This window comes from Octopus bimaculoides, chromosome 1 (assembly GCF_046866305.1).
Source record: "Octopus bimaculoides isolate indiv1 chromosome 1, ASM4686630v1, whole genome shotgun sequence".
In the NCBI taxonomy this organism is placed as follows: Eukaryota; Metazoa; Mollusca; class Cephalopoda; order Octopoda; family Octopodidae; genus Octopus; species Octopus bimaculoides.
The window spans coordinates 113,123,682-113,142,012 of record NC_142928.1 but is presented as its reverse complement, the minus strand read 5'-3'; positions in this window follow the sequence as shown (position 1 = coordinate 113,142,012).

Below are 18,331 nucleotides of genomic sequence, written 5' to 3'. Positions count from 1 at the left end.
GCCATATTGTGTGAATTTGTGTTTTCTGAAAACGGTTGTGATTTCGATGATCGCTTTGATAAATATAATGTTTTCAACACCCATCTAGCTTATATTAACCATCTAGACTTCAAAACGAATAGTGGTTTTGCAAAAATGAAAACTACCTAAAAGTGTCTAAAATCGACTGGAAATCACGAAATAAGCATTTTCAAATTTTGTTGCTTTTTCATGGTTATTTGCCATATTGTGTGAATTTGTGTATTCTGAAAACGGTTGTGACTTCGATGAACGCTTTGATAAATATAACGTTTTCAACACCCATCTAGCTTATATTAACCATCTAGACTTCAAATCGAATAGTGGTTTTGCAAAAATGAAAATTACATAAAAGTGTCTAAAATCGACTGGAAATCCCGAAATAAGCATTTTCAAATTTTGTTGCTTTTTCATGGTTATTTGCCATATTTTGTGAATTTGTGTTTTCTGAAAACGGTTGTGACTTCGATGAACGCTTTGATAAATATAACGTTTTCAACACCCATCTAGCTTATATTAACCATCTAGACTTCAAAACGAATAGTGGTTTTGCAAAACTGAAAACTACATAAAAGTGTCTAAAATCTACTGGAAATCACGAAATAAGCATTTTCAAATTTTGTTGCTTTTTCATGGTTATTTGCCATATTTTGTGAATTTGTGTTTTCTGAAAACGGTTGTGACTTCAATGACCGCTTTGATAAATATAATGTTTTCAACACCCAACTAGCTTATATTAACCATCTAGACTTCAAAACGAATAGTGGTTTTGCAAAAATGAAAACTACATAAAAGTGTCTAAAATCGACTACAAATCACGTAATAAGCATTTTCAAATTTTGTTGCTTTTTCATGGTTATTTGCCATATTTTGTGAGTTTGTGTATTCTGAAAACGGTTGTGATTTCGATGAACGCTTTGATAAATAAAATGTTTCCAACACCCATCTATCATATTAACAATTTAGACTTCAAAACGAATAATGGTTTTGCAAAAATGAAAACTACCTAAAAGTGTCTGAAATCGACTGGAAATCACGAAATAAGCATTTTCAAATTTTGTTGCTTTTTCATGGTTATTTGCCATATTGTGTGAATTTGTGTATTCTGAAAACGGTTGTGACTTCGATGAACGCTTTGATAAATATAACGTTTTCAACACCCATCTAGCTTATATTAACCATCTAGACTTCAAATCGAATAGTGGTTTTGGAAAACTGAAAATTACATAAAAGTGTCTAAAATCGACTGGAAATCCCGAAATAAGCATTTTCAAATTTTGTTGCTTTTTCATGGTTATTTGCCATATTTTGTGGGTTTGTGTATTCTGAAAACGGTTGTGATTTCGATGAACGCTTAGATCAATATAATGTTTTCAACACCCATCTAGCTTAAATTAACCATCTAGACTTCAAAACGAATAGTGGTTTTGCAAAACTGAAAACTACCTAAAAAGTGTCTGAAATCGACTGGAAATCACGAAATAAGCATTTTCAAATTTTGTTGCTTTTTCATGGTTATTTGCCATATTTTGTGAGTTTGTGTATTCTGAAAACGGTTGTGATTTCGATGAACGCTTTGATCAATATAATGTTTTCAACACCCATCTAGCTTATATTAACCATCTAGACTTCAAAACGAATAGTGGTTTTGGAAAAATGAAAACTACATAAAAGTGTCTAAAATCGACTGGAAATCACGAAATAAGCATTTTCAAATTTTGTTGCTTTTTCATGGTTATTTGCCATATTTTGTGAATTTGTGTTTTCTGAAAACGGTTGTGACTTCGATGACCGCTTTGATAAATATAATGTTTTCAACACCCATCTAGCTTATATTAACCCTCAAGATTTCGAAATGAATTGTGGTTTTGCGAAAATGATAACTACCTAAAAATGTCTAAAATGGACTGGAATTCCCAAAATAAACGTTTTCAAGTTTTGTACTTTTTCATGGTTATTTCCAAAATTTTGTGAGTTTGTGTTTTCTGAAAACGGTTGTGACTTCGATGAACGCTTTGATAAATATAATGTTTTCAACACCCAACTAGCTTATATTAACCATCTAGACTTCGAAACGAATAGTGGTTTTGCAAAAATGAAAACTACCTAAAAGCGTCTAAAATCGAGTGGAAATCACGAAATAAGCATTTTCCAGTTTTGTTCCTTTATCATGGTTATTTGCCAAATTTATTGAGGCTGCGTATTCTGAAAACGGTTGTGACTTCGATGAACGCTTTGATAAATATAACGTTTTCAACACCCATCTAGCTTATATTAACCATTTAGACTTCAAAACGAATAATGGTTTTGCAAAAATGAAAACTACCTAAAAGTGTCTAAAATCGACTGGAAATCACGAAATAAGCATTTTCAATTTTTGTTGCTTTTTCATGGTTATTTGCCATATTTTGTGAATTTGTGTTTTCTGAAAACGGTTGTGATTTCGATGACCGCTTTGATAAATATAATGTTTTCAACACCCAACTAGCTTATATTAACCATCTAGACTTCAAAACGAATAGTGGTTTTGGAAAAATGAAAACTACATAAAAGTGTCTAAAATCGACTGGAAATCACGAAATAAGCATTTTCAAATTTTGTTGCTTTTTCATGGTTATTTGCCATATTTTGTGAATTTGTGTTTTCTGAAAACGGTTGTGACTTCGATGACCGCTTTGATAAATATAATGTTTTCAACACCCATCTAGCTTATATTAACCCTCAAGATTTCGAAATGAATTGTGGTTTTGCGAAAATGATAACTACCTAAAAATGTCTAAAATGGACTGGAATTCACAAAATAATCGTTTTCAAGTTTTGTACTTTTTCATGGTTATTTCCAAAATTTTGTGAGTTTGTGTTTTCTGAAAACGGTTGTGACTTCGATGAACGCTTTGATAAATATAATGTTTTCAACACCCAACTAGCTTATATTAACCATCTAGACTTCGAAACGAATAGTGGTTTTGCAAAAATGAAAACTACCTAAAAGCGTCTAAAATCGAGTGGAAATCACGAAATAAGCATTTTCAAGTTTTGTTCCTTTATCATGGTTATTTGCCAAATTTATTGAGGCTGCGTATTCTGAAAACGGTTGTGACTTCGATGAACGCTTTGATAAATATAACGTTTTCAACACCCATCTAGCTTATATTAACCATCTAGACTTCAAAACGAATAGTGGTTTTGCAAAACTGAAAACTACATAAAAGTGTCTAAAATCTACTGGAAATCACGAAATAAGCATTTTCAAATTTTGTTGCTTTTTCATGGTTATTTGCCATATTTTGTGAATTTGTGTTTTCTGAAAACGGTTGTGACTTCAATGACCGCTTTGATAAATATAATGTTTTCAACACCCAACTAGCTTATATTAACCATCTAGACTTCAAAACGAATAGTGGTTTTGCAAAAATGAAAACTACATAAAAGTGTCTAAAATCGACTACAAATCACGTAATAAGCATTTTCAAATTTTGTTGCTTTTTCATGGTTATTTGCCATATTTTGTGAGTTTGTGTATTCTGAAAACGGTTGTGATTTCGATGAACGCTTTGATAAATAAAATGTTTCCAACACCCATCTATCATATTAACAATTTAGACTTCAAAACGAATAATGGTTTTGCAAAAATGAAAACTACCTAAAAGTGTCTGAAATCGACTGGAAATCACGAAATAAGCATTTTCAAATTTTGTTGCTTTTTCATGGTTATTTGCCATATTGTGTGAATTTGTGTATTCTGAAAACGGTTGTGACTTCGATGAACGCTTTGATAAATATAACGTTTTCAACACCCATCTAGCTTATATTAACCATCTAGACTTCAAATCGAATAGTGGTTTTGGAAAACTGAAAATTACATAAAAGTGTCTAAAATCGACTGGAAATCCCGAAATAAGCATTTTCAAATTTTGTTGCTTTTTCATGGTTATTTGCCATATTTTGTGGGTTTGTGTATTCTGAAAACGGTTGTGATTTCGATGAACGCTTAGATCAATATAATGTTTTCAACACCCATCTAGCTTATATTAACCATCTAGACTTCAAAACGAATAGTGGTTTTGCAAAACTGAAAACTACCTAAAAAGTGTCTGAAATCGACTGGAAATCACGAAATAAGCATTTTCAAATTTTGTTGCTTTTTCATGGTTATTTGCCATATTTTGTGAGTTTGTGTATTCTGAAAACGGTTGTGATTTCGATGAACGCTTTGATCAATATAATGTTTTCAACACCCATCTAGCTTATATTAACCATCTAGACTTCAAAACGAATAGTGGTTTTGGAAAAATGAAAACTACATAAAAGTGTCTAAAATCGACTGGAAATCACGAAATAAGCATTTTCAAATTTTGTTGCTTTTTCATGGTTATTTGCCATATTTTGTGAATTTGTGTTTTCTGAAAACGGTTGTGACTTCGATGACCGCTTTGATAAATATAATGTTTTCAACACCCATCTAGCTTATATTAACCCTCAAGATTTCGAAATGAATTGTGGTTTTGCGAAAATGATAACTACCTAAAAATGTCTAAAATGGACTGGAATTCACAAAATAATCGTTTTCAAGTTTTGTACTTTTTCATGGTTATTTCCAAAATTTTGTGAGTTTGTGTTTTCTGAAAACGGTTGTGACTTCGATGAACGCTTTGATAAATATAATGTTTTCAACACCCAACTAGCTTATATTAACCATCTAGACTTCGAAACGAATAGTGGTTTTGCAAAAATGAAAACTACCTAAAAGCGTCTAAAATCGAGTGGAAATCACGAAATAAGCATTTTCAAGTTTTGTTCCTTTATCATGGTTATTTGCCAAATTTATTGAGGCTGCGTATTCTGAAAACGGTTGTGACTTCGATGAACGCTTTGATAAATATAACGTTTTCAACACCCATCTAGCTTATATTAACCATTTAGACTTCAAAACGAATAATGGTTTTGCAAAAATGAAAACTACCTAAAAGTGTCTAAAATCTACTGGAAATCACGAAATATGCATTTTCAAATTTTGTTGCTTTTTCATGGTTATTTGCCATATCTTGTGAATTTGTGTTTTCTGAAAACGGTTGTGACTTCGATGACCGCTTTGATAAATATAATGTTTTCAACACCCAATTAGCTTATATTAACCATCTAGACTTCGAAACGAATAGTGGTTTTGCAAAAATGAAAACTACCTAAAAGTGTCTAAAATCGACTGGAAATCACGAAATAAGCATTTTCAATTTTTGTTGCTTTTTCATGGTTATTTGCCATATTTTGTGAATTTGTGTTTTCTGAAAACGGTTGTGATTTCGATGACCGCTTTGATAAATATAATGTTTTCAACACCCAACTAGCTTATATTAACCATCTAGACTTCAAAACGAATAGTGGTTTTGGAAAAATGAAAACTACATAAAAGTGTCTAAAATCGACTGGAAATCACGAAATAAGCATTTTCAAATTTTGTTGCTTTTTCATGGTTATTTGCCATATTTTGTGAATTTGTGTTTTCTGAAAACGGTTGTGACTTCGATGACCGCTTTGATAAATATAATGTTTTCAACACCCATCTAGCTTATATTAACCCTCAAGATTTCGAAATGAATTGTGGTTTTGCGAAAATGATAACTACCTAAAAATGTCTAAAATGGACTGGAATTCACAAAATAATCGTTTTCAAGTTTTGTACTTTTTCATGGTTATTTCCAAAATTTTGTGAGTTTGTGTTTTCTGAAAACGGTTGTGACTTCGATGAACGCTTTGATAAATATAATGTTTTCAACACCCAACTAGCTTATATTAACCATCTAGACTTCGAAACGAATAGTGGTTTTGCAAAAATGAAAACTACCTAAAAGCGTCTAAAATCGAGTGGAAATCACGAAATAAGCATTTTCAAGTTTTGTTCCTTTATCATGGTTATTTGCCAAATTTATTGAGGCTGCGTATTCTGAAAACGGTTGTGACTTCGATGAACGCTTTGATAAATATAACGTTTTCAACACCCATCTAGCTTATATTAACCATTTAGACTTCAAAACGAATAATGGTTTTGCAAAAATGAAAACTACCTAAAAGTGTCTAAAATCGACTGGAAATCACGAAATAAGCATTTTCAAATTTTGTTGCTTTTTCGTGGTTATTTCCAAAATTTTGTGAGTTTGTGTTTTCTGAAAACGGTTGTGACTTCGATGAACGCTTTGATAAATATGTTTTCAACACCCATCTAGCATATATTAACCATCTAGACTTCAAAACGAATAGTGGTTTTGCAAAAATGAAAACTACCTAAAAGTGTCTAAAATCGACTGGAAATCACGAAATAACGATTTACAAGTTTTGTACTTTTTCATGGTTATTTCCAAAATTTTGTGAGTTTGTGTTTTCTGAAAACGGTTGTGACTTCGATGAACGCTTTGATAAATATAATGTTTTCAACACCCAACTAGCTTATATTAACCATCTAGACTTCGAAACGAATAGTGGTTTTGCGAAAATGATAACTACCTAAAAATGTCTAAAATGGACTGGAATTCACAAAATAATCGTTTTCAAGTTTTGTACTTTTTCATGGTTATTTCCAAAATTTTGTGAGTTTGTGTTTTCTGAAAACGGTTGTGACTTCGATGAACGCTTTGATAAATATAATGTTTTCAACACCCAACTAGCTTATATTAACCATCTAGACTTCGAAACGAATAGTGGTTTTGCAAAAATGAAAACTACCTAAAAGTGTCTGAAATCGACTGGAAATCACGAAATAAGCATTTTCAAATTTTGTTGCTTTTTCATGGTTATTTGCCATATTGTGTGAATTTGTGTATTCTGAAAACGGTTGTGACTTCGATGAACGCTTTGATAAATATAACGTTTTCAACACCCATCTAGCTTATATTAACCATCTAGACTTCAAATCGAATAGTGGTTTTGGAAAACTGAAAATTACATAAAAGTGTCTAAAATCGACTGGAAATCCCGAAATAAGCATTTTCAAATTTTGTTGCTTTTTCATGGTTATTTGCCATATTTTGTGGGTTTGTGTATTCTGAAAACGGTTGTGATTTCGATGAACGCTTAGATCAATATAATGTTTTCAACACCCATCTAGCTTATATTAACCATCTAGACTTCAAAACGAATAGTGGTTTTGCAAAAATGAAAACTACATAAAAGTGTCTAAAATCGACTGGAAATCACGAAATAAGCATTTTCAAATTTTGTTGCTTTTTCATGGTTATTTGCCATACTTTGTGAGTTTGTGTATTCTGAAACGGTTGTGATTTCGATGAACGCTTTGATCAATATAATGTTTTCAACACCCATCTAGCTTATATTAACCATCTAGGCTTCAAAACGAATAGTGGTTTTGCAAAAATGAAAACTACCTAAAAGTGTCTAAAATCGACTGGAAATCACGAAATAAGCATTTTCAAATTTTGTTGCATTTTCATGGTTATTTGTCATATTTTGTGAATTTGTGTATTCTGAAAACGGTTGTGATTTCGATGAACGCTTAGATCAATATAATGTTTTCAACACCCATCTAGCTTATATTAACCATCTAGACTTCAAAACGAATAGTGGTTTTGCAAAACTGAAAACTACCTAAAAAGTGTCTGAAATCGACTGGAAATCACGAAATAAGCATTTTCAAATTTTGTTGCTTTTTCATGGTTATTTGCCATATTTTGTGAGTTTGTGTATTCTGAAAACGGTTGTGATTTCGATGAACGCTTTGATCAATATAATGTTTTCAACACCCATCTAGCTTATATTAACCATCTAGACTTCAAAACGAATAGTGGTTTTGGAAAAATGAAAACTACATAAAAGTGTCTAAAATCGACTGGAAATCACGAAATAAGCATTTTCAAATTTTGTTGCTTTTTCATGGTTATTTGCCATATTTTGTGAATTTGTGTTTTCTGAAAACGGTTGTGACTTCGATGACCGCTTTGATAAATATAATGTTTTCAACACCCATCTAGCTTATATTAACCCTCAAGATTTCGAAATGAATTGTGGTTTTGCGAAAATGATAACTACCTAAAAATGTCTAAAATGGACTGGAATTCACAAAATAATCGTTTTCAAGTTTTGTACTTTTTCATGGTTATTTCCAAAATTTTGTGAGTTTGTGTTTTCTGAAAACGGTTGTGACTTCGATGAACGCTTTGATAAATATAATGTTTTCAACACCCAACTAGCTTATATTAACCATCTAGACTTCGAAACGAATAGTGGTTTTGCAAAAATGAAAACTACCTAAAAGCGTCTAAAATCGAGTGGAAATCACGAAATAAGCATTTTCAAGTTTTGTTCCTTTATCATGGTTATTTGCCAAATTTATTGAGGCTGCGTATTCTGAAAACGGTTGTGACTTCGATGAACGCTTTGATAAATATAACGTTTTCAACACCCATCTAGCTTATATTAACCATTTAGACTTCAAAACGAATAATGGTTTTGCAAAAATGAAAACTACCTAAAAGTGTCTAAAATCTACTGGAAATCACGAAATATGCATTTTCAAATTTTGTTGCTTTTTCATGGTTATTTGCCATATCTTGTGAATTTGTGTTTTCTGAAAACGGTTGTGACTTCGATGACCGCTTTGATAAATATAATGTTTTCAACACCCAATTAGCTTATATTAACCATCTAGACTTCGAAACGAATAGTGGTTTTGCAAAAATGAAAACTACCTAAAAGTGTCTAAAATCGACTGGAAATCACGAAATAAGCATTTTCAATTTTTGTTGCTTTTTCATGGTTATTTGCCATATTTTGTGAATTTGTGTTTTCTGAAAACGGTTGTGATTTCGATGACCGCTTTGATAAATATAATGTTTTCAACACCCAACTAGCTTATATTAACCATCTAGACTTCAAAACGAATAGTGGTTTTGGAAAAATGAAAACTACATAAAAGTGTCTAAAATCGACTGGAAATCACGAAATAAGCATTTTCAAATTTTGTTGCTTTTTCATGGTTATTTGCCATATTTTGTGAATTTGTGTTTTCTGAAAACGGTTGTGACTTCGATGACCGCTTTGATAAATATAATGTTTTCAACACCCATCTAGCTTATATTAACCCTCAAGATTTCGAAATGAATTGTGGTTTTGCGAAAATGATAACTACCTAAAAATGTCTAAAATGGACTGGAATTCACAAAATAATCGTTTTCAAGTTTTGTACTTTTTCATGGTTATTTCCAAAATTTTGTGAGTTTGTGTTTTCTGAAAACGGTTGTGACTTCGATGAACGCTTTGATAAATATAATGTTTTCAACACCCAACTAGCTTATATTAACCATCTAGACTTCGAAACGAATAGTGGTTTTGCAAAAATGAAAACTACCTAAAAGCGTCTAAAATCGAGTGGAAATCACGAAATAAGCATTTTCAAGTTTTGTTCCTTTATCATGGTTATTTGCCAAATTTATTGAGGCTGCGTATTCTGAAAACGGTTGTGACTTCGATGAACGCTTTGATAAATATAACGTTTTCAACACCCATCTAGCTTATATTAACCATTTAGACTTCAAAACGAATAATGGTTTTGCAAAAATGAAAACTACCTAAAAGTGTCTAAAATCGACTGGAAATCACGAAATAAGCATTTTCAAATTTTGTTGCTTTTTCGTGGTTATTTCCAAAATTTTGTGAGTTTGTGTTTTCTGAAAACGGTTGTGACTTCGATGAACGCTTTGATAAATATGTTTTCAACACCCATCTAGCATATATTAACCATCTAGACTTCAAAACGAATAGTGGTTTTGCAAAAATGAAAACTACCTAAAAGTGTCTAAAATCGACTGGAAATCACGAAATAACGATTTACAAGTTTTGTACTTTTTCATGGTTATTTCCAAAATTTTGTGAGTTTGTGTTTTCTGAAAACGGTTGTGACTTCGATGAACGCTTTGATAAATATAATGTTTTCAACACCCAACTAGCTTATATTAACCATCTAGACTTCGAAACGAATAGTGGTTTTGCGAAAATGATAACTACCTAAAAATGTCTAAAATGGACTGGAATTCACAAAATAATCGTTTTCAAGTTTTGTACTTTTTCATGGTTATTTCCAAAATTTTGTGAGTTTGTGTTTTCTGAAAACGGTTGTGACTTCGATGAACGCTTTGATAAATATAATGTTTTCAACACCCAACTAGCTTATATTAACCATCTAGACTTCGAAACGAATAGTGGTTTTGCAAAAATGAAAACTACCTAAAAGTGTCTGAAATCGACTGGAAATCACGAAATAAGCATTTTCAAATTTTGTTGCTTTTTCATGGTTATTTGCCATATTGTGTGAATTTGTGTATTCTGAAAACGGTTGTGACTTCGATGAACGCTTTGATAAATATAACGTTTTCAACACCCATCTAGCTTATATTAACCATCTAGACTTCAAATCGAATAGTGGTTTTGGAAAACTGAAAATTACATAAAAGTGTCTAAAATCGACTGGAAATCCCGAAATAAGCATTTTCAAATTTTGTTGCTTTTTCATGGTTATTTGCCATATTTTGTGGGTTTGTGTATTCTGAAAACGGTTGTGATTTCGATGAACGCTTAGATCAATATAATGTTTTCAACACCCATCTAGCTTATATTAACCATCTAGACTTCAAAACGAATAGTGGTTTTGCAAAAATGAAAACTACATAAAAGTGTCTAAAATCGACTGGAAATCACGAAATAAGCATTTTCAAATTTTGTTGCTTTTTCATGGTTATTTGCCATACTTTGTGAGTTTGTGTATTCTGAAACGGTTGTGATTTCGATGAACGCTTTGATCAATATAATGTTTTCAACACCCATCTAGCTTATATTAACCATCTAGGCTTCAAAACGAATAGTGGTTTTGCAAAAATGAAAACTACCTAAAAGTGTCTAAAATCGACTGGAAATCACGAAATAAGCATTTTCAAATTTTGTTGCATTTTCATGGTTATTTGTCATATTTTGTGAATTTGTGTTTTCTGAAAAAGGTTGTGATTTCGATGATCGCTTTGATAAATATAATGTTTTCAACACCCAACTAGCTTATATTAACCATCTAGACTTCAAAACGAATAGTGGTTTTGCAAAAATGAAAACTACCTAAAAGTGTCTAAAATCGACTGGAAATCACGAAATAAGATTTTTCAAATTTTGTTGCTTTTTCGTGGTTTTTTGCCATATTTTGTGAATTTATGTTATCTGAAAACGGTTGTGACTTCGATGAACGCTTTGATAAATATAACGTTTTCAACACCCATCTAGCTTATATTAACCATCTAGACTTCAAAACGAATAGTGGTTTTGCAAAAATGAAAACTACCTGAAAGTGTCTAAAATCGACTGGAAATCACGAAATAAGCATTTTCAAATTTTGTTGCTTTTTCGAGGTTTTTTGCCATATTTTGTGAATTTATGTTATCTGAAAACGGTTGTGACTTCGATGAACGCTTTGATAAATATAACGTTTTCAACACCCATCTAGCTTATATTAACCATCTAGACTTCAAAACGAATAGTGGTTTTGCAAAACTGAAAACTACATAAAAGTTTCTAAAATCTACTGGAAATCACGAAATATGCATTTTCAAATTTTGTTGCTTTTTCATGGTTATTTGCCATATTTTGTGAATTTGTGTTTTCTGAAAATGGTTGTGACTTCGATGACCGCTTTGATAAATATAATGTTTTCAACACCCAATTAGCTTATATTAACCATCTAGACTTCGAAACGAATAGTGGTTTTGCAAAAATGAAAACTACCTAAAAGTGTCTAAAATCGACTGGAAATCACGAAATAAGCATTTTCAATTTTTGTTGCTTTTTCATGGTTATTTGCCATATTTTGTGAATTTGTGTTTTCTGAAAACGGTTGTGATTTCGATGACCGCTTTGATAAATATAATGTTTTCAACACCCAACTAGCTTATATTAACCATCTAGACTTCAAAACGAATAGTGGTTTTGGAAAAATGAAAACTACATAAAAGTGTCTAAAATCGACTGGAAATCACGAAATAAGCATTTTCAAATTTTGTTGCTTTTTCATGGTTATTTGCCATATTTTGTGAATTTGTGTTTTCTGAAAACGGTTGTGACTTCGATGACCGCTTTGATAAATATAATGTTTTCAACACCCATCTAGCTTATATTAACCCTCAAGATTTCGAAATGAATTGTGGTTTTGCGAAAATGATAACTACCTAAAAATGTCTAAAATGGACTGGAATTCACAAAATAATCGTTTTTAAGTTTTGTACTTTTTCATGGTTATTTCCAAAATTTTGTGAGTTTGTGTTTTCTGAAAACGGTTGTGACTTCGATGAACGCTTTGATAAATATAATGTTTTCAACACCCAACTAGCTTATATTAACCATCTAGACTTCGAAACGAATAGTGGTTTTGCAAAAATGAAAACTACCTAAAAGCGTCTAAAATCGAGTGGAAATCACGAAATAAGCATTTTCAAGTTTTGTTCCTTTATCATGGTTATTTGCCAAATTTATTGAGGCTGCGTATTCTGAAAACGGTTGTGACTTCGATGAACGCTTTGATAAATATAACGTTTTCAACACCCATCTAGCTTATATTAACCATTTAGACTTCAAAACGAATAATGGTTTTGCAAAAATGAAAACTACCTAAAAGTGTCTAAAATCTACTGGAAATCACGAAATATGCATTTTCAAATTTTGTTGCTTTTTCATGGTTATTTGCCATATTTTGTGAATTTGTGTTTTCTGAAAACGGTTGTGACTTCGATGACCGCTTTGATAAATATAATGTTTTCAACACCCAATTAGCTTATATTAACCATCTAGACTTCGAAACGAATAGTGGTTTTGCAAAAATGAAAACTACCTAAAAGTGTCTAAAATCGACTGGAAATCACGAAATAAGCATTTTCAATTTTTGTTGCTTTTTCATGGTTATTTGCCATATTTTGTGAATTTGTGTTTTCTGAAAACGGTTGTGATTTCGATGACCGCTTTGATAAATATAATGTTTTCAACACCCAACTAGCTTATATTAACCATCTAGACTTCAAAACGAATAGTGGTTTTGGAAAAATGAAAACTACATAAAAGTGTCTAAAATCGACTGGAAATCACGAAATAAGCATTTTCAAATTTTGTTGCTTTTTCATGGTTATTTGCCATATTTTGTGAATTTGTGTTTTCTGAAAACGGTTGTGACTTCGATGACCGCTTTGATAAATATAATGTTTTCAACACCCATCTAGCTTATATTAACCCTCAAGATTTCGAAATGAATTGTGGTTTTGCGAAAATGATAACTACCTAAAAATGTCTAAAATGGACTGGAATTCACAAAATAATCGTTTTCAAGTTTTGTACTTTTTCATGGTTATTTCCAAAATTTTGTGAGTTTGTGTTTTCTGAAAATGGTTGTGACTTCGATGAACGCTTTGATAAATATAATGTTTTCAACACCCAACTAGCTTATATTAACCATCTAGACTTCGAAACGAATAGTGGTTTTGCAAAAATGAAAACTACCTAAAAGCGTCTAAAATCGAGTGGAAATCACGAAATAAGCATTTTCAAGTTTTGTTCCTTTATCATGGTTATTTGCCAAATTTATTGAGGCTGCGTATTCTGAAAACGGTTGTGACTTCGATGAACGCTTTGATAAATATAACGTTTTCAACACCCATCTAGCTTATATTAACCATTTAGACTTCAAAACGAATAATGGTTTTGCAAAAATGAAAACTACCTAAAAGTGTCTAAAATCGACTGGAAATCACGAAATAAGCATTTTCAAATTTTGTTGCTTTTTCGTGGTTATTTCCAAAATTTTGTGAGTTTGTGTTTTCTGAAAACGGTTGTGACTTCGATGAACGCTTTGATAAATATGTTTTCAACACCCATCTAGCATATATTAACCATCTAGACTTCAAGACGAATAGTGGTTTTGCAAAAATGAAAACTACCTAAAAGTGTTTAAAATCGACTGTAAATCACGAAATAAGCATTTTCAAGTTTTGTTCCTTTATCATGGTTATTTGCCAAATTTATTGAGGCTGCGTATTCTGAAAACGGTTGTGACTTCGATGAACGCTTTGATAAATATAACGTTTTCAACACCCATCTAGCTTATATTAACCATCTAGACTTCAAAACGAATAGTGGTTTTGCAAAAATGAAAACTACCTAAAAGTGTCTAAAATCGACTGGAAATCACGAAATAACGATTTACAAGTTTTGTACTTTTTCATGGTTATTTCCAAAATTTTGTGAGTTTGTGTTTTCTGAAAACGGTTGTGACTTCGATGAACGCTTTGATAAATATAATGTTTTCAACACCCAACTAGCTTATATTAACCATCTAGACTTCGAAACGAATAGTGGTTTTGCGAAAATGATAACTACCTAAAAATGTCTAAAATGGACTGGAATTCACAAAATAATCGTTTTCAAGTTTTGTACTTTTTCATGGTTATTTCCAAAATTTTGTGAGTTTGTGTTTTCTGAAAACGGTTGTGACTTCGATGAACGCTTTGATAAATATAATGTTTTCAACACCCATCTAGCATATATTAACCATCTAGACTTCAAAACGAATAGTGGTTTTGCAAAAATGAAAACTACCTAAAAGTGTCTAAAATCGACTGGAAATCCCGAAATAAGCATTTTCAAATTTTGTTGCTTTTTCATGGTTATTTGCCATATTTTGTGAGTTTGTGTATTCTGAAAACGGTTGTGATTTCGATGAACGCTTAGATCAATATAATGTTTTCAACACCCATCTAGCTTATATTAACCATCTAGACTTCAAAACGAATAGTGGTTTTGCAAAAATGAAAACTACCTAAAAGTGTCTGAAATCGACTGGAAATCACGAAATAAGCATTTTCAAATCTTGTTGCTTTTTCATGGTTATTTGCCATATTGTGTGAATTTGTGTATTCTGAAAACGGTTGTGACTTCGATGAACGCTTTGATAAATATAACGTTTTCAACACCCATCTAGCTTATATTAACCATCTAGACTTCAAAACGAATAATGGTTTTGCAAAAATGAAAACTACCTAAAGGTGTCTAAAATCAACAGGAAATCACGAAATAAGCATTTTCAAGTTTTGTTGGTTTTTCATGGTTATTTGCCAAATTTTGTGAGTTTGAGTTTTCTGAAAACGGTTGTGACTTCGATGAACGCTTTGATAAATATAATATTTTCAACTCCCATCTACCTTATATTAACCATCTTGACTTCAAAACGAATAGTAGTTTTGCAAAAATGAAAACTACATAAAAGCGTCTAAAATCGAGTGGAAATCCCGAAATAAGCATTTTCAAATTTTGTTGCTTTTTCGTGGTTTTTTGCCATATTCTGTGAATTTGTGTTTTCTGAAAACGGTTGTGACTTCGATGACCGCTTTGATAAATATAATGTTTTCAACACCCAGCTAGCTTATATTAACCATCTAGACTTCGAAACGAATAGTGGTTTTGCAAAAATGAAAACTACCTAAAAGTGTCTAAAATCGACTGGAAATCACGAAATAAGCATTTTCAATTTTTGTTGCTTTTTCATGGTTATTTGCCATATTTTGTGAATTTGTGTTTTCTGAAAACGGTTGTCATTTCGATGACCGCTTTGATAAATATAATGTTTTCAACACCCAACTAGCTTATATTAACCATCTAGACTTCAAAACGAATAGTGGTTTTGCAAAAATGAAAACTACATAAAGGTGTCTAAAATCGACTGGAAATCACGAAATAAGCATTTTCAGATTTTGTTGCTTTTTCATGGTTATTTGCCATATTTTGTGAATTTGTGTTTTCTGAAAACGGTTGTGACTTCGATGACCGCTTTGATAAATATAATGTTTTCAACACCCATCTAGCTTATATTAACCATCTAGACTTCAAAACGAATAGTGGTTTTGCAAAACTGAAAACTACCTAAAAGTGTCTAAAATCGACTGGAAATCACGAAATAAGCATTTTCAACTTTTGTTGCTTTTTCATGGTTATTTGCCATATTTTGTGAGTTTGTGTATTCTGAAAACGGTTGTGATTTCGATGAACGCTTTGATCAATATAATGTTTTCAACACCCATCTAGCTTATATTAACCATCTAGACTTCAAAACGAATAGTGGTTTTGCAAAAATGAAAACTACATAAAAGTGTCTAAAATCGACTGGAAATCACGAAATAAGCATTTTCAAATTTTGTTGCTTTTTCATGGTTATTTGCCATATTTTGTGAATTTGTGTTTTCTGAAAACGGTTGTGACTTCGATGACCGCTTTGATAAATATAATGTTTTCAACACCCATCTAGCTTATATTAACCATCTAGACTTCAAAACGATAGTGGTTTTGCAAAAATGAAAACTACCTAAAAGTGTCTGAAATCGACTGGAAATCACGAAATAAGCATTTTCAAATTTTGTTGCTTTTTCATGGTTATTTGCCATATTTTGTGAGTTTGTGTATTCTGAAAACGGTTGTGATTTCGATGAACGCTTTGATAAATATAATGTTTTCAACACCCATCTAGCTTATATTAACCATCTAGACTTCAAAACGAATAGTGGTTTTGCAAAAATGAAAACTACATAAAAGTGTCTAAAATCGACTGGAAATCACGAAATAAGCATTTTCAAATTTTGTTGCTTTTTCATGGTTATTTGCCATACTTTGTGAGTTTGTGTATTCTGAAACGGTTGTGATTTCGATGAACGCTTTGATCAATATAATGTTTTCAACACCCATCTAGCTTATATTAACCATCTAGACTTCAAAACGAATAGTGGTTTTGCAAAAATGAAAACTACCTAGAAGTGTCTAAAATCGACTGGAAATCACGAAATAAGCATTTTCAAATTTTGTTGCTTTTTCGTGGTTTTTTGCCATATTTTGTGAATTTATGTCATCTGAAAACGGTTGTGACTTCGATGAACGCTTTGATAAATATAACGTTTTCAACACCCATCTAGCTTATATTAACCATCTAGACTTCAAAACGAATAGTGGTTTTGCAAAACTGAAAACTACCTAAAAGTGTCTAAAATCGACTGGAAATCACGAAATAAGCATTTTCAATTTTTGTTGCTTTTTCATGGTTATTTGCCATATTTTGTGAGTTTGTGTATTCTGAAAACGGTTGTGATTTCGATGAACGCTTTGATCAATATAATGTTTTCAACACCCATCTAGCTTATATTAACCATCTAGACTTCAAAACGAATAGTGGTTTTGCAAAAATGAAAACTACATAAAAGTGTCTAAAATCGACTGGAAATCACGAAATAAGCATTTTCAAATTTTGTTGCTTTTTCATGGTTATTTGCCATATTTTGTGAATTTGTGTTTTCTGAAAACGGTTGTGACTTCGATGACCGCTTTGATAAATATAATGTTTTCAACACCCATCTAGCTTATATTAACCATCTAGACTTCAAAACGATAGTGGTTTTGCAAAAATGAAAACTACCTAAAAGTGTCTGAAATCGACTGGAAATCACGAAATAAGCATTTTCAAATTTTGTTGCTTTTTCATGGTTATTTGCCATATTTTGTGAGTTTGTGTATTCTGAAAACGGTTGTGATTTCGATGAACGCTTTGATAAATATAATGTTTTCAACACCCATCTAGCTTATATTAACCATCTAGACTTCAAAACGAATAGTGGTTTTGCAAAAATGAAAACTACATAAAAGTGTCTAAAATCGACTGGAAATCACGAAATAAGCATTTTCAAATTTTGTTGCTTTTTCATGGTTATTTGCCATACTTTGTGAGTTTGTGTATTCTGAAACGGTTGTGATTTCGATGAACGCTTTGATCAATATAATGTTTTCAACACCCATCTAGCTTATATTAACCATCTAGACTTCAAAACGAATAGTGGTTTTGCAAAAATGAAAACTACCTAGAAGTGTCTAAAATCGACTGGAAATCACGAAATAAGCATTTTCAAATTTTGTTGCTTTTTCGTGGTTTTTTGCCATATTTTGTGAATTTATGTCATCTGAAAACGGTTGTGACTTCGATGAACGCTTTGATAAATATAACGTTTTCAACACCCATCTAGCTTATATTAACCATCTAGACTTCAAAACGAATAGTGGTTTTGCAAAACTGAAAACTACCTAAAAGTGTCTAAAATCGACTGGAAATCCCGAAATAAGCATTTTCAATTTTTGTTGCTTTTTCATGGTTATTTGCCATATTTTGTGAGTTTGTGTATTCTGAAAACGGTTGTGATTTTGATGAACGCTTTGATCAATATAATGTTTTCAACACCCATCTAGCTTATATTAACCA